The 18,460-nt window shown below is 41.8% G+C and overlaps 1 protein-coding gene across 3 annotated transcripts in view; it reads left to right on the plus strand.

The window, feature by feature from the left end:
• Window positions 1–2,907: 2,907 nt before the first annotated feature.
• rhobtb4 (Rho related BTB domain containing 4) overlaps window positions 2,908–18,460 on the plus strand; it is a 40,336-nt gene continuing 24,783 nt past the window's right edge. The window contains exons 1-2 of one of the 3 annotated variants that reach the window (XM_029438897.1): window positions 2,908–3,018; window positions 3,716–3,852. The gene's annotated coding sequence lies outside the window, so the exon portion shown is untranslated. The other 2 variants (XM_029438898.1, XM_029438899.1) reach the window with 2 other exon arrangements.

Genomic DNA, 18,460 nt, shown 5'->3' on the forward strand with positions numbered 1-18,460 from the left:
AAAAGTAGAACATCTGAGAACTGTTCCACTGACATATTGGTAAAAAAAACAACTCAAAATCCAACAGTAACAATATTCTGATATGCGCACGTATTCTAATTAACTTTGTATGTATTGTAAAAAAATAGATTTAATAAAGAATCTCCATTATCTCAATCATAAAACTAATAACTGAACAAACTAAACCAAAGTCTGACACTGTGGCTCATATCAATTAGAAAACCTCAACTATTGCTGTGCCACAAAGTCAATTGTAATCATCTTTCGGAGCATGGCTGCGTATGATGCCAATTCACCTTCACACCACACTGCCCAGAATGTGGTGCAATTGGCAAGAGGGGCTGGAAACACCAAGTCAGTGCCTCCTTTGTAAGCAATTGTTCAAGCTCAATTGGTACTTCTGTAACACTGCTTTGTCTGTGAGATCAGGCAGAAGAATAGCAGAGGCTCTGAGGCGAAGAGAGGCCCATTGTGGTCAGCCAGCAGCCAAAGTTAGATGTCATTGTGGTCATTCGATGGCTAGTGTCAAAGGCCATTGTGGCTCCTAGCATAGCACAGTGCACGGGACAGAGTTGCTGAGTGAAATCGATCTGTGCGGGGACAAAGATCATCGTTTTGTATGTGTGTGTATGGGTTAGTTTTGTATTGTTTGTTTATGTGTGTGCATGTGCTTGTCTGTGTTGAGTGCTGTGTGCTGTGTTTGTTTGTACAAATTCAGCCGACGCAGGCCTTTCACACCCCTGGAATCAGCAGTTTGCCCCTCAGGAGAGAGACTGACAGAGAGATGGGGTGAACCATGTGGACGCACCCATTATGCCCCTATTGTGCCCATATGGCTGCATCAATAGTGCTATAGCCACTGGCAGTGGAAAAGTGCTGTTCAAGACACTTTGAGATAAAGGTCCAGTACATATGTGTGCGGCATGAAGAAGAGAGGGGACAAAGAGCCTAATGAGAGCAGAGAAGTGGACGGACTGAATACACATACAGTCATATGACCTTCAGTGTATCGTACTGAATGTCAGCAGAACACAGGAAACAAAGTATGTAGAATAGAAATGAAGCACTCACAGTAGTAGTTAATCCTAACGGTATCCATGTCATGGCTACAGCATGATGTTCCACCACCCATCTATACTGGCGAGTGTGCATCTGTGTGTATGTGTGATGACTCCGATACCTGATGGCCCCAGCCTGAGGATGGTTGCTTAGGACTTGCATGCACGCTGAGGTACGAGCAAGCCTGGGCAGGCCCCATCCTTGCCTTCACAGGACAATGGCTGTTTCAGATGCTTGGCTGAGCAGGAGTCAGAGAGAATCTGTGAGAGACAAGGGGTCTCTCACAACCCCAGCCTGACATTTATGCTTTGGCCAAGTCCAAGACAGAGTACATGCATACACAGAGAACAGACTTCATCTTTTCTTTTGGGAAATGCTGATGAAGGCTAATTCTAAAATGTTTTTCTGACAGCTCACACAAACAAGTTGTTTTATTGTCTACATTGACCCCCTGACCCTGATGGTTTTTGAGTGGAAGTTTTATACTTTGTAATTTGATTAGATCTCCATAACAGAGTTCAACAAAACATTGAAAACACCAAGAGTCTCTAAGCTTCACACAAGCTGTCTGGCTATTGTCAGCATGTGATAATCGTTCCAGAGCAGATACATAGGAGATACACAGGAGATGCTGGTTGTACAGTGTCAGAAGAGTTTGAGCAAGGCGCCCCCATAGCTCATCTGATAGAGCCCCATGTACTAAGGCTGTGTCCTTAGAAGCAGCCTGGGTTTAAATCTGACCCGTGGCCCTTTGTTGCATGCTGTCCCCCCCCCCCCCCCCCCCCCTCTCTCTCTCCCTTTTCTGTCTATCTTTGGCTGTACTAATACAAGGCACACAAAAAAAGCCCAAAAACGAATTTTAAGAATGCGTTGAAAACATTTAATCTTCCTTGAATTTATAGAAATGTCTACATATCAACATTGATGAGATGCAGTACAAGCTGGGTAACTAGACTGTCTAAATAACACATACAGGGCACACACACAGGGCATATGTTGGACTAAGGATTAACAGTTTCTACTGTACACCACAATATCTGTAATAAACATTGGCTGTGTGTAGCATCAATCCCTACGGTTGGGAACATACTGCACTACACAATAGCACTTGACTAGACTTGTACATCCACCCAAATAATTACAAAATGAATTCAGGTGGGTATTTGTAAGGATAAAAACAAAGGTGTAAAAGTCCTGTTATGCAAGCTTGCACAAACAGGCAGGTTGAGCAGGTGGATATGATGAAGTCAGCAGTGTGACAGACTGAGCAAGAAGGACCGGCTGCACCAGCCCTCCTGTCGTGCTCTTGAGCAATGTTTCACATTATATTACCTTATGAAAATATGTGTATTGATATCACAGCAATAAGAGTCACACTGTATTGTGGTTAAAGTAGCAACTGAAGAATATTTTTGAGTAATCATACGAATATTTTTTTGATTAATCAATGAATTATTTGGTCCATAAAATATCAGATGATGGTCACAGTTTCTCAAAGCCTAAGGTTTTTATTCTTGTGAAAAAATTACTTGAATTAATTAAGATAGTGCTAAAAAATCATGATAAAATTCCCAATAGGAGACGCACAAATATGAGACATTTATAACACTTGAGTCCCTAAAAGAATATCATAGCCAAATATGTCCCTATAGGAATACGATGCATCCTTTTCTACCTCCACACCGTGTGCACTGTCCGGCCTGAAGGCTGGCACTCTCTACTTTATGAATGGATGGGTGTGGCACTGTGGTGACTAGTAATGAGGCTGTCGTCACTGTGCTCGTTGATAGGCGCTGGCATAGACTACTGTGGGTGAAGGCTGGTCTAGAGTGAAACATAACTGGGCTCTGCCACCGCTGGGGAGAGACAACGAGAGAAGGAAAGGGGAGGAGAGGAGAGACACAGACAGCAGCGTCAGCCCACTACCCTGCATGAACTAAACTTCTGGCGAGACATTTGGTGAGATAGGGGACTAGGATACAAAAATGTGTTACGGTGGAAGAAAAGGCACACGGACTTTTAATTCAGGATATGCTTTTTTAAATATTTAAAAACAAAATAAGTACAAATCATTAGCGATGGGATCAGACAGATGCGATGAGGATGAAAGGCATGCGAGCTGATACATCGTGCATATGTGACGTGAAGTCAGAGTCGAATCAATATTTAAGAAAAAGACTCATCCAGCCTTTGACGAGCAGCACTGCTGTGTAAAAACAAACAGACAGACAAAAGAAAGTCGAGGTAAGGGTCCCCTCCTCCATATGCTCCCTTCTTGTAGGTGTGACAGAAACAACAAAGGGACGTGGAAAAAACTCGCATCAGGACCACAGGCGGACACCAGCCCAGACAGATCGCACAGCACAAAAGCGGGGGCCTGCAAACAAGAGCATGTCTGCTGCTTTTGCAATATGCAGCAGTCTTCATGTAATTACATTCCTCCCGGCGTCTCTCGGCTGCAACAGTCAGGAGTATTTTTCTTCTGTCAATTCTGGCAGATCTTCACCAAACACGCGCATTTAGAAACGAAACCGATCATTTGAGGACGTTCATGTCCAGGCTGACACGGAGCAAGTGTTAATACATTTGAGTTAGGATTAGATGTTGTCATACAGCGGAGTGCTCTGAAGTGATCGCATGTGTTTGTGCCTTGCAGTTTATTGGGGAGAAGCAAGAGACGAGCGCTTCCCAGAATAAACTGAAGGGAAAAGAGCAGCGGAGAGGTGTGAACTGAAAGTGGACGTCGAGAGGAGAGAGACCTGAGCTGATTCCAGAGGTGAATGTCTTTCAAAGGTAGGAGCCACGGGATTATTACAGATACTGTGTTTTAACTTGTAAACTGTAGTCTATAGCATATGCTCGCAACAACACGGTCAGTGCAGACCACATGAGAGTAGATTGGCTATAGGGTTGCATAACAGTTCAGTTAGTTTGGGTTGTTCACAGTGTTGTTTTACACAAACCCACAGGTTGAATTTGCTTCTGCACCCGACAGTATTTTTTAACCTGTTTGGGAGAAAACACCCCGTAAAAAGACGCCGTAAGGCATCTTAGAGTTGGACTGTCTTTTGTCTGATGCCTACATTTGCAAAAACTTATGAAGTTATAAAACGCCTCTTATTGTTTCATATGTTTACAAGTATACAAACTAAACATTTAAAAATATCAATTTGGGTGTGTCCATTTATATTGCCTATTATGCTTTGAGTCTTATTTTTTATTTTTCTTCAAGTATTGAGCTATTGAGTTAAAAATGGCTACTCACAAAAGAATAGTCAAAGGATATAACCCAATAAAATAACATGTTAGAAACAAATCTAACCATTGTATGGAAACATTTCATGATTATACATATATATAAGTATTATTATACAATATATGCAATCAACATTATAGTTGTTCAATGATACCAAAATATTTAAAATGCCACAATCTTAATATCGTCTCACCGTAAGTACCACACACTCTTTTAAAAACGCTGCATTACATAACTTTCTTTGGCTAAGCCCAGTTTTGCTTTGCCATAATAAGGTTCTCTTTGGAGATACAGTAATCAATCAGCAAGTTACTTTGCTTGGCTTGGTCAAATACAGAATCAGATATCTCCGCAACCTGCAGCCTGGATGAGTGAGTCCAGGTTGAATGCATAGCTGAGTCACTCAGAGCCAAACAGTGTCTGCTGTAGTTACTGTATATGCTAAAGCACACAAAGGCCAAAGCATGGGAGGGATCTTGGTTTCTCTGACAACAGCCAAAACAGCATCCAGTTTTCAGCTACACCAACAATGCCCACAAGAGTAAAATATTTCCTAATGTTTTTGTTCCTTCCTCTTCGTTTTTCCTATACCGCAAGCAGAGAACAGATGGTGGGTGTGGGGGGGGATGGTCTGACAGAGTTGACATCAGTTCCTCCGCTCTGTCCCACTCCTCTGTGTTTTTTTTTATCAGCTGTGGAATTTGAACCATTCTTCCTTTTGGGTGAGGCCCGTCCCTCTGTCTGCCCCTTCTCAGAGGAGTAGGTTGTCTCCAGAGGAGGCTGTGAGTGTGTGTGTGTGTGTGTGTGTGGGTAAATGGGGCTTTCCAGTAGAATTGCACACCAAACATTCCTGGCTGCTGGATGGCCGTCTAGTGGGCCAAGTCCACACAGCTGGGAGTCATATAAGAAGCTGTGTCTTTGTGTGAGTTAAGCAATATCACACACACACGCACACACACACACACACACATTCGGTCACATGCACACATATACTTGCACACATAAACACACATATACAGAGTCTGCTTCGAGCCCACACCTCCCCTCAGCTGGATCCAGAATGACTGGGGGGCTGTTAGATGCATAGGAAAGTTTGTAATGTTTGTATGTGCATGGATATATGTCTGCATGTGTGTATGTATGTATGCAAGGATGGAGAGTTGTAATTATTAGAGAGCAAAACTGCTTCTTATTGAAAGACACTCACATGCACATCCCCGGAAACCAACACAGGAATTCACACATAGAAAAGGGAAAAACACAAAACTAACAGAGACTCACAGTCACCGTACAACAGTGTCTTCTTTTCTTACCAGCACCACATGATGTTTGTCCTCTTAAGTAAGTTTTGGAGAGAGAGAAAACATGGGGGGGAGTGAGAGAGAGAGAGAGAGAGAGAGAGAGAGAGAGAGAGAGAGAGAGAGGGAGAAAGAGAGAGAGAAGCAAGTGATTGTGCTGGTGATGGCAACTGTACAGTTTGTTTTTCTCTTATTGGCTGCCTCTTTGGTTGTTTTTCAAACAGGGTGTCAGTGAGCAACGAATGTGTATGCAAGAGCAGAAAGCAGCGCGAGAGGAAAGTTAAGGAACGTGTTGCCTTGTGTGCTTGGAGAAGATAAGAGTAGAGAAGACAAGAGGAAAAGAAGAGAAGGAGAGATTGTTTAAAAATGAATAAGAAGAAATTGATCTGGGGTGGTCGAAATAATTGAGGAAAAAGCAGTGCAGATCCTGAGGAAGAGGGACGCGAAAGGGGTTTTTGCTAAGGGAAACTAGAGCAGGGCAGGCTGAGGGAGTGGGAAAGAGAAAAAGAGATTGGGAAAAGAGCGAGTAAGAGAGAGTATGTCAGGCGCTAGAGTGCATGACTGTAAACATGATAAATCAGAGGGCAAAACCTCACATTTTCCCCTGCTTCCTGTTCTAAGTTTATACCAAAAAAATTGTAACAAAGGGATTTAAATAGAAAAACCCCCCAGAAACAGTTAACCTTCCTCCTTCTTGATGAAAAAGGATTGTTAGTTTCTCAGAAGAACAAAAACAACTCTTTCACAACCAAATCCATATGTAAAGTTCTTTGAACATCTGTCTTAACTTCCTGTAATGTGGTTATCTGCTGGACTGTGTCTCTCGCACTCTCTCTGTTTTTACTGTATGTGTGTGAGACTGAGTGTGATCAGCTTTATAGGCCTCTGCAGCTGGTATGAATTACAGATGTCATCATTACTTTGGTCTACTAAACAATAAAAACAATATTAATAAATCAAACACAAATGCCTGCAACTATTTTTTGTACATCATCTTAATTTCATGTATGCAGGAAGTAAATCATACCTTTACAGACAGCTCATGTGTAAGGGGAATGAGCTGTTTGTGTGTGGTGAGAGACTTGGATAAGGAGGTGTCGTGTTGCCAGTGAGGACAGGACAGGGCAGGGTCGGATCAAGAGTGCGAGAGGAGATAAGAGACATTTCAGAGAGGGTGTCTTCATCCGGTCGTGGCCACTCAGATAGCTCCGAGCTGGGCTGAGGCCAGGGTCGGACAGGAGGTTGTGTTCAGAGACCCTGGACGGCTGCACTGATAAAGAGGCTCATTACACAAACTCACTGTTGACACAATATGGGAAAAGAGTTCTGGATCAAGGGTTTGTACGCAGCAAGAATCGCTTCCTTTTTGCCATGATCAGTGCTTTCAGATTTAAATTTTCTTTATGTCAAAATAGTTTCTTAAATCCACCACAAAAACTCGTTTCTCTCGTGGTTGTTTCTTAGTGTCACTTGATGTCCCTCAGGTTCTGTGCACCTGTAGGTAACTCTGCCTGCACACATGTTCTCATGATGACATTGTGTGGCTTCAAAATGACAAATTACCACAAGCCTGATAGGGTCATGGTCAGGTAGCATGCCAGCTGAAGAGGAACGGGGCTGCTCTTTAAAGAAGATGGCTGGTGGATCGACTGGGGCTTTGAGGTTTTAGCCTAGAAACTCACATTTGCCAATACGCACACTTTTAATCATTAATAGCTCATAAAGGTTGCTTTTTCTCTCCTTAACCCACACAGACAGTATATAACACACACACACACACACACACACACACACACACACACACACACACACACACACACACACACACACACACAGAATAAATCACATTTGGATATTTCATTCTACTTTCTTACAGAGTTTATGTTCGTGGGTACTTGCGTGTGTGTGTGTGTGTGTGTGTGTGTGTGTGTGTGTGTGTGTGTGTGTGTGTGTGTGTGTGTGTGTGTGTCTGCATGTGTGTTTAGAAAGAGACATCATGTTATGCCACCACCAATAGGCACAGCTTGGTTGCTTGGCTGTAGCTCCTCTCTATTTATGTCCATGTGTGTGTACTTCTGTGTATCATGGTGTTGTGGATGTATCACTTCAACAAATATATCTTCCTGTGCATCTGCGTGTCATTATGCATGGATATTTTTGTATGTGTGCATCTCTGTATGCAATTTGATCCCTGGCTGTCTTTTTCTTTAGCATCTGCTCCTCACGTTTGTGGCAGAAAGCCGATCCCCTTGGGTGAATTGGCTCCAAATTCATATGACTGAGAATATGCCAACAAGGTATTCAAGTGTGTTCTGCAATCACAGATTTCACACCATAGGAGGTTGTCTGAGGGTTTTATAAAGGTTGTTGTGTGTGTGTGCTGCGAGCGTCTTTGTACGGGTGTGGTTGTCCTCGCCTCCTCTACAGGACTTAGGAAGCTGACCCATGCACTAAGCACTTCCCATGTCTGTGTGGGAGCAAACAGCTCCATATGTCTGGCTTCTGTGCTGTTCACACGCAGTGGTAATCTCCCGCGCCTCTCATTTTCAATGTCTGCAAGCCTCGGTTGTCATTCTCTTTATCTTCCGCTTAGTTTTTTACATCTTGTCTGCCTGTCTATCCACCTGCCTTCCTTCCTGTAATAACTCGCATCCCATCACAGACACTATTCAGTGGTGGTGACTTTCATTAATTGAGAATTAAGAAACCCCAATCAGCACCCTCAGCAACAGCCGTGATTGGTTGTGCTTGGGTGAGAGAAAGAGAGTTGGTTCAAAGCTCTGTTTTCTTGTTTGTCCAAGTGAGAAAAGAGAGAGAGAGAGAGAGAGAGAAATAGAGAGTGTGAGAGTTCTGGGAGTTGCCACCGCGTGTTCAATGTCACGTAGACATTTGCCTTCATGCCATTTTAACACTAATAGCTGGTGTTAATTGGACACTTCTAAATAGGATGGAGAACAATATTTAGGTGGTGTCTTTAGGTTTTCTAGGACCTCAGCTGCTTCTGTGTTTCCTCTGTTGCTTATTGTACACACTATGGTCTCGTGATACATTTTTCTCTTACACCGCTCCTTACTCTGCCTTCCCCACACCCTAACAGCATTATAAGGATACATCAAAAGATCTTCCAACACACCCAAACTCATACATACAGCCATGCACAGATACAAACACAATGACTCAGAGGCACACAGAGAAACTCATTAACTCCCAAACCCACAACACTTTTATATAGACACACATTGACACATGCATATGATGTCTGCTTGTGCACGTGCCTCTGTCTCTTCTCTAGTAAGAGCTGGAGGCTTTAAACTAATCTGTGGTTCGAGGAGAAACGCCCAAGGGTGCCATTCCTGCTAATCAGGGTCAGACCAGTTTCAGAATTGGCCAAGGCACTGATGAAACCACAGGATCTTTATCCGTAATTGTTTAAGTATGTGTGTGTGGGTGCGTGTGATTGTATGCGTCCACAGGTTGAGGTGTTTCCCTTTATCTATTTTTATACATTGTTGTCTTTGCACTTGTAATCGCCCACATGTCATCTGAGCGAGGGCTGCCGGATTTTTGCAGCTTCAGGAGACTGATGCAACCTGACTGACACTCTCTGTCTCTGTCTCTTTCCCTCTTTCTCACACACACATACATGCACGCACGCACGCCCACACACACGCACACACACACACATGCAGACGCACACACACACACACACACACACACACACACACACACACACACACACACACACACACACACACACACACACACACACACACACACACACACACACTAGAATGGATGAATCAGATTTGCTAACAGAGGGTAGCAAGTTGCAGATGATAGTTCTGTCATCATCCCAGTCAATGTTTGTCTGGCTCTCTGTGGTTTACTCCCCATTAAAATCTGAAATTGACTCACCATATATTATGTGGTTTGGTTAGCCAGTTTCAGCTTAGATCTATTTTTATTCATTGCATACTTCAGGAACCCTTAATTATAAAATATATTGAAGGGGGAAAAAAAGCATAGAGCACAAAAGTCATGTTGGTTGTCTGCTTTTTTTAATCTTACAATAAATGAGAGTACAATGGAAATTAAACTCAGAGTAAGCATGATGATATGGAAAGAAACCATATTTGTAACTGTAAATCAATTCAAGGGCCACACACTGGTAATTAACAGCCGGAACTGCAACCCTGGTATTGTTTATATCTTGTGTCTGTGTGTGTAATTTGTTGTCAGGTATTTATATTTCTGTCAAACTGGTGACAGATTTTGTCACTGCCATAACGTCACAACTGTGAAAGATGCAGACACGAAACTTTACAGGTGTTTAATTGAGATCAAAATAAAGGCAGAGTTCGAAGATGGTTGCGGTCCGAACAAGGGCGCTACCCCCGCCCAATTTGGCGTCGCAGCTGTTGTGATCCCATCACAAGGAGGTCTCTAGTATTTTGTGAGTTGCAGCTCATATATAGATTAATCTAGATAATACATCACTTTGTAAATCCATCAAGGTCATCTAAGGTCAGACAATTTTTAAATTGGAATATAGTCTGGCAGTAGAAAATAATCTCCCTCTTTGTTTCTCTCTCTCTGTCTCTCACTAGAATACATCATTATATTTAACATAAATATTTAATCAATCAGGTCATGTTATAGAGAACTATTGGATTCCTGAGTGTTGTTATGCTCCATTATGGCTGTTAAATTGCTTTTCACTTCCCCCTCGCCACAATGATCAATAATACAGTAGGGACAAACTGTTTATTAATGGTTAAAAGCCATGTGTACACAACATTTTGAGATATTTAAATGTTACATTTTGCTTATATAAATTCCAAGAGTATCTTATCGCGTCTTGCGTCTTATCTGAATATTTCTTTCTCGCCTGAATGACCTCTGTTCACAAGTGGTTTGGATTAGCTGGGATCAACAGTAATGCACCTTCCAAAAGAGCTTCCACCCCGTTGCCCCTTGCTCTTTTTCAAATGATTAAAGCCTGTGTGGTGGGGCTGCAGCTTGGCAAATGAATGACATGTGATCACAGTGTGAGATGTCTATTGTATGCCGGTCGTATCACCGGCTCACGATGCAGCAGTGCGGAAATAACCCGGACACCAGTATAGATTTTTCCATCACACTATTTTAGGATGCCTCCTGTGCATACTGTATCAGTTAAGCATGAGCATGTGTGTGCATGCATGTGCCGTCATGTTTAACGATATTTCCGCAATTGTAGATGCATGTTGACCTCCATTGTTGACAGGTTCCAACAGTATGTAGTTCATTGCATTCCCCTGCTGTGAAGTGGAAATTGTATCTCTATATTTGAGGGATTACATAGCTCCTCTACTGTCTGAGAAAATGCTTTGACCTCTCAGGGTTATAAGAACTCACTCAAAGCCCTATTGGATAAAAATAAAAATTGCATTGCCATTGAGATAAATACATTTCTGATTTGCTCTGTCAGTGAGATGCAAGGTTTTCACCTCACAGCAGGTCTGTTTTTGTTTGTGTAAGTGCAATACAATATGAGGAACTCTAACTAACAGAATGGATAAACAACATGCAATTGCTATTTGAAGTAAACACAACAAAGGCCCTTCCTGTTATGCCTCAGCTCTCTATTATGTGGTTTATTTGTCTGTCTGCGTCTCAGTCTGTCTGTGATTTTTGCTTTTTAGACTCCTGTTTTTTCCCTCCCCTCCATTTCCTCCTCTCTATTTCTGTATCTGTGAGCAACAGTGTTTTTTCAATAGTGGCAGACTGATACTGGATTTCTTAGCCTGATACCAGTATAGATATTTAGTATCTGCCATGTTGAAAAATGACAACATATTGGTAGATATTAAAGTACATTAACACCCAATCATCAAATTAATTTTTTTATAGATTTGTGACAGCATAAATGCATTGAGGAAAGATATTTAACAGTTAAATACATTTTACAACTAAATAAAACAGTTACATACTACAATTTACTACATTTATGTATCTGGCAACATACATCAATACTGATGTATTGTATCTTATCAGTTGATTAAAGCAGCACACAAGGCTGTAGGTGTCAAGGCCTATAGAGCAGTAGTTCTCAACCTGGGAGACTTCCCTAGTTTCTGCTTTATTTCTGCTTCATGATTTTATGTCCTTACGCCTATACATTTTATTCAAATATCATTATGAACACAAATGACTCTTTAGTTCAACCGGTCACCCCTGATGGACATATGCAACCTGTAATGAGGGGTTCCAGGTAGACTTTGCATGGTCACAAACCAAAAAGGTTATACTGTAATTTGCAGAGTGTGCTGGGTTGATGTACTGACTGTGTACAGTGTGATCTCTGCTGCTCTGTGCCAGACTGAAGTCCAGAGGTGTTTGGCTTGGCTGCAGTCTCTGTTTGATCAGGCTGTTTCTGGAATACTCACTGACCTGTGTCCAGGCCAAATACATCTCTCTCCTCGCAACCCTAGCATTTTTCCTTTGCTGCTGCGTGCACCTTCTCCTGGTTACTGTCACATTGGTCATAACTTTGGTCACTCCATTTTATATATTATTAATTAATTATAGGGCTGTCCCTACAATAGCAATAGGGCTGTCCCTGTATATTTATGTATTACCAGATGAGTGCAACTTAAACAAGCAAAGGAGATTCATCTTTTTCTGTCCTATGCTTGTGAGCTATGAGAGCTCCATGCGCCCTCCCTGACCTTTTCCTGTTTGTTTTCTGATCTCAACCCCAGTCCAAAGTTTACACTGATACATCCTCACCAGAGTGTGAGAGTGCCTGCGGACCTGTCTGAGGTTCAGAGAGGTTACCAACATTCCCAATCACCACAGGTAGCAGTGAGGTGTCAACGCCTATAATAGATTACATGTATTGTTGTAAAAACCTCCTGGCGGATGACAAATTACAGTACTTTGTATTTGACCACTATTGATCTGCCATTTGTGGGCTGGTCAATAATGCTCTTAAAGAGTTTGGTACCTTCAGTACCTTAAATAAAAGAGAATGGGCTTTTATTTTGGACCTTTTTTACCGGCATTCAATTGTTATTCAGAAAAAGAAAAGAAATCATAGAACAGGAATCATCTATTTGGGCAAATGCCACAATAGGCCATACTAAAGTAAATACTAGAAAAGGTAGGATTCAACCTACAGCAGTTTGTATTTAATTCAGCGATGTTGTTTTACATAAACCAAAAAAAGTATTTCTAATATCTCATCCATTTACCTTTTCCTGCCTACTACCATATTAATGAGCTCCAGGGACAAAATATTTAATGCACTTTGCAGGTAGTCCATGATAAGCTTCCCTCTTATCCCTGCGGATTTACTAAAAGGAGGAAGTTACTGGGGAATATATCTGGTGGATTACATGGATATCAATTTCACACTGACATTGAACCCACGGTGTATCTGGAGAGTAAGTGTTATAAATCTAATCAGATGTGGCATAAAGAACATGTTCAGTGGATTACACTTGTTAAACTTGTGATGTAGCAGAGATGTTTGACATTTCTATGACCTCTGTGAGTCAAAATCCCACCATCAAGTACCAATCCTGGGTCTGTTCTTTATTCTTCAGTGTTCAGTGTCTTCCTGCCATCGGATGTGTAGTCCAACATCTTTATGGAAAGTGTAGATGAATACTGAATCATACTTTTGTTTACAGATGCATTGATGATATATATTTAAATCATAAACTTTGGTATTTAAATTCTCAACCTGGGTAATATTGGACGATAGCCTTCAAGTTTCCGTAGTGATTTTAGACCAGGCCCACTGATCTTCCCACAAGATCCCATCAGACCTTCTATAGTTGTAGTCTTCAGCTGCTTCTGCAGTCCATATAGACTAAGACCTGTTGATGTCTGTTCCCTTGCTCACCTAAATGAGCTCTCATAGCCTGAGCTCTGCTCTTTTATCCACGTCCTTCCTCCATCGCTATTTCCATATCTGTCTCTACCTCACACTTCATCTTGACGTCATTTCCATCCAGACCCTTGACCTAAGCACCTAGCTCATATTCATCCCTATAATACCCTCAGGCATGCACAGCCAATGAATCTGCCAAGCCCTCTAACTGGCTCAGCACTCACTTCCAAAGGTAATTAAAGTGATCTTTCACTTTGCTGGAGCATTAGCCACACCATTTAGTACATATGCTCCCTTATGAGTCAATCAGCCACTGTGATCTTTACAGAATCTACGTGGACCACTAAATAGATATTTAAATCGCCATCTCCATTTGCTTGCAATCTTGGAGAATCTATTCTAGTGTAAAACACATACATATAATACAATACAATACAGTATAACCTGTGCTTAAACAGGACACTACTTCCCCCAATAAAAGGGCCACACTTAAATGTGCTAATCTTCCAGCAAAATGAACTATCACTTTAAGAGTTTGGACCAGCAGCTGAAGAGAGCCTTAATAAGATTACCCCTGCCATTTGACAGTCACAGCTTAAGAGGCACCTCTACTGACCTGTTTGTCTCTATCCAGCAGAGAGTGTGCGTGTGTATTTATTTGTGTGTGTACGTATTGTAAAACTATGTTTGTTTGTGGAAGAGCCTTTTTTATTTGTGTCTGCATATATGCTTTGATGCAAAAATCAAGAGTCAGTCAAGTTTTTTGTGCGAGAGTGTATGTCTTTATGTGTCTGTACATGAACTTGGGTATAGCAAGTCAAGTAAAACATGCCTGTGCAACCACAATCCCCTCAAGTCAGAATGCAGACAGTACATTATGTATTTGCTATTCACAGTTTGTCTTTAGAAGCAGATTTGTGTCAGTCAAGAATTCAGAGCATCCACTCAAACCTCTCAAAACACCCCATCCACTTTGTTTATCGCCAGTCACTCGCTTGTCTTAGGTTGTGATTTTGGATGAAACGGGCTTGAATTGACAGAGAAGGGTTTTTAAATCAACAGAAAAACAATCGTCAAACAAAAAGCCCACAGTATCACTGGAGTTTCTCACCAAAGTGTTTCCTACACAGCACTCTCAGATGTTTTTTGAGGCCATGCCAAGAAAACTATAGCCTCAAGAAAGCTGGGGTAACTTGATGTGGGTACTGTATGGGCTGATGGTGGCAGATGTGCTGTTGTTGGTAGTGGTTGGGCGTGCCGGATGCCACATGACTCTAGATGGGCATACTGAGGGCAGCTAGTTATGGACAGTGAGGAATATGCAGTGCTGTGCTCTTGTTCACCCCAGGCACTACTTTGTGAAAGCCAGGCACCTCTCTGGGAAACATTTAAGTTGGCATTAATATCATAATCAGAGATCTGCTTATTCTCAAGTGGACAGTGGGCAGTTAAGCACACAGAAACACCCCCACACTCACACACTCACTCATTCCACTCTCCATTCTTCCCTTCGGTTCAGCTATTCCCACCTCTAGCCTGACCCCAGGTCAAGTCACTTTACATTCCCATCATATTCCACCATCATCACCAGCACAGACTTGACCTGCTGGTTCCTCAGTATTATAGTCAGCGAACGATTATCTGCAGCTAGAGACACAGACTGACAAACTGACCGTCATTACTCATTCTGCATGGGGATAATACCTAATGACTAGTATGTCAACAGAAATTGTTTTAACTTTTAGATTCTGTTTGGGATCCTGGAAAACTTGGTTTAAGTATAATAGCTCATACAACTTTATCATACAGACTTTTTCTTTGAATCCATAATTTGTTTTGGGGGCAGATCTGATTCAGTATTACAACAGGGTGCACACATCTTCAAGGTCAAATTCATATTTTATATTTTCTTTCTTTAAAGACAAAATGCTGCCCAAAACTTAATCCCTTAATATGGACATTAGAGTAAAGAAATTACAAACATTTGGTCATTTTAAATAAAAATGTGGCTAATTGGTTGACTTTGAAATTGGACAGTGACATTTTCAGGTCTCTGGTCCTCCTGAAGGGTCCATAAATAACAGATAACAGATAACAACAAAATGTTAGTTACCTGGTCTAATTCAGCCTTTTTGAGATGAAATACATTAAACCTACACATACATTTTTTTATATTGGATCTGTTTTAACAAGGCATAACATGTATGTTATAGTTATACAATCGTATTCAAGAATGATTACATTCACTAACTTTTGACTAACGTGCTGTAGCCTTTTACTCCATTGTAATGTTTTTCTATTTCTGTGGTGAGCAATGAAGTGATATGTCTTCCTTAGGATATAATGAGACAACAACAGCTGGTCACATACATGGAGTTTTCAAACTGACTGTAGATGAGACAATCTACTGATAATTTAGTAAGTAAACAATATCCCCGGCCTCTCTCTCGCTTGCACTTTGTCTGTCCGTCTCTTTCTGTACTTTCTCTCAGGCCTTATCTAGCGTTGAATGTTTTTCACTTAAACTCACACTCTGCTAACATGCCCATCACCCATCGCCAAATAGGACGGCTGTTACAAAACACTCTGTTTCATGCCAGGGTGCCGGCTCTACAGCAACACATCCCAGCCACCTCTCCATGTCAAAGTGTGTATATGTGTGTGTGTGTGTGTGTGTGTGTGTGTGTGTGTGTGTGTGTGTGTGTGTGTGTGTGTGTGTGTGTGTGTGTCTGTGTGTGTGTGTGTGTGTGTGTGTGTGTGTGTGTGTGTGTGTGTGTGTGTGAGGGAAAGAGAGGGAGTGAGAGATTAAGAGTGGGAATGAAAAGCAGATTCAAAGTCAGAGATTGACATAGATGTATGTGTGTTTCTGTGTTCTTACTGTTCTTCTACCACTGCTCGTTTAGGAATGCCAGTTTTCCCCAGGCTCATTTCTTTAGCCTCCAGTGATTCCATTCTCACCCTTCACCTTTGACTTCTAAGCAACAAATTGAAATTCTTCTTTTGATGCATTTTTTCTTGTCCCTCTGCAAACAAAAAAATGCATCATCCTGCCAAACAAACAAGCAAATGATCTTATACTGTAGATCTACATACATGCATGTGGTATATAATGTTTGTTCATGTGTGTGTGTGTGTCCCCGGGTTGAAGGTAGAATTTAATCTTTGATACTGTTATCAGTTCCATGGTGCTCGAGGACTGTTTGGAAGACCCACTGCAGCTCTGACCTACTTGTGTCAGTGTACAGGGCTGCATGTATACTGTTTTTCATTGAGTGTGTGTTGCATGTGTGTGTGTGTGTGTGTGTTTATTAGCGCTTGGGACTGTGTGTGTTTGAGGCAAACTCTCTGTGGACGCAGGGAGTGTGAGAAGCTGGGTGTTTTGACAGCTTTAGAAGAGTTCCAGTACAGTACTGAGGCAGGGGGTGTGCGGGCCTGTTGGATATTTGGGCGAGCAGTAGGGGTGAGAATAGGGTCAGTGGAATGGTGGACAGGAGGGGATGAGATGAGGGGAAGAGTTTCAATCCAAAGTGCTCTACGGTCATTAAAATAATACCTGATATCCATTGCTTAAAGTTTCTCACACAAAACACAAACAAGGACTCACATGCATTCTTTGCTAAGGATGACGTTACCACACTATTTTTGCTTAGAAAATAGTTGTTTGCTGCTATATTAATGCCCTGAATGTCGTATATAGGCATAGGCCCTTTAGTATTAAATAAACTAATGATGTCATCTGAAATCAATCCATCTGAGCCCAAAGTTTTTCACTTCCACCATAATGTGAACAAGTAGAGCATTTGACTGAAACAGCAGCAATGGTTCTGTGAGAACGGGCGTCCCATCTTTTTGAATGGTGGATCGTTGATTGCATTATTGATGAAGGCATTTGCAAAAGGTAAACTGAAAATTGTGATTCACTGAACTTGAATGAAAAGTTTTCATTTAAATAAACTAATTCAATCCTTCAATAAGACTTGAGGAACATTGGATGGCGATGAATATATTGCAGACTCGACTAAGTATTTGTCCAAGCAGCAGGACACTCCTTGTCGAGGTAGTTATGCCAAAGAATGATCTCAGTTCATTCTCCCAACTTTAATCTCACCAAAGTGTAAAAGCAATGGGAGTAGTCTTCCCACACAGTTAATAAAAGAGCGATAAAGCTTGTAAACAAAGCCACTCAGTCCTTTCCGTACTACTGTAGCTGGAAAGGCCAGACATGAGCTCAGCCTGTGCTGCTTGAGAGTTCTCTCACAAGTACACAACTCCAACAAAGGGGCCGCCTCTCCACATTTCTGAGCCCTCTCAGTGCCAGTGCTGTTGAACTCCTGCTTTCTGCAGCAGCATTCCAGCCCATCTTTCATGCTGTTTCATTCTGGCAATGCCAGCCAGGTCAGGGGCCGGAGTTTTCTCAGGGCTTCAAGACAACACTGGACAAACAGATATATAAAAAGACATCTCCACTTGGTTGCACATTAAACTCCTGTTCACTTAACAGTGTTGTTGGTGTTGTGTTATTGCATGTGTGCAACATACATGAAAACATTATGTGTTTGTGGGGATAGACTGAGGAGCAGAAGGGTCAGGTAGAAGACTTGTGGTTAGCTATAGCATTATTCTACTTTATTACACTCTTTCACTGCATGCGTATAGTCTGGCAGCCACTGCTGCTACACTATGGATTTTACACAAAGGTAAAGGCTATCGGTGCAGTGGCCCTGAGTGACAACACTGACATAATCTGGCAGAGAGTGTTTATACTGTACCTCCTTTGTTTCAGAGAGGTCAGTACCAAATTATTCCAGTAGATGTCTGTCTTCAGTCTTCCACAGTCATGAAAGGAACTTGGTAGATCAGACTGTCCATGGTCCCACTTGGCCAATCACTGCAACATGTCCAAAATGAATTGTAAGATCAACTGCAATCTAATACAAATTCCACATCTTGTCTAGAATTGCAGGCATG

This window comes from Cottoperca gobio, chromosome 9, assembly GCF_900634415.1.
Source record: "Cottoperca gobio chromosome 9, fCotGob3.1, whole genome shotgun sequence".
NCBI lineage: Eukaryota > Metazoa > Chordata > Actinopteri > Perciformes > Bovichtidae > Cottoperca > Cottoperca gobio.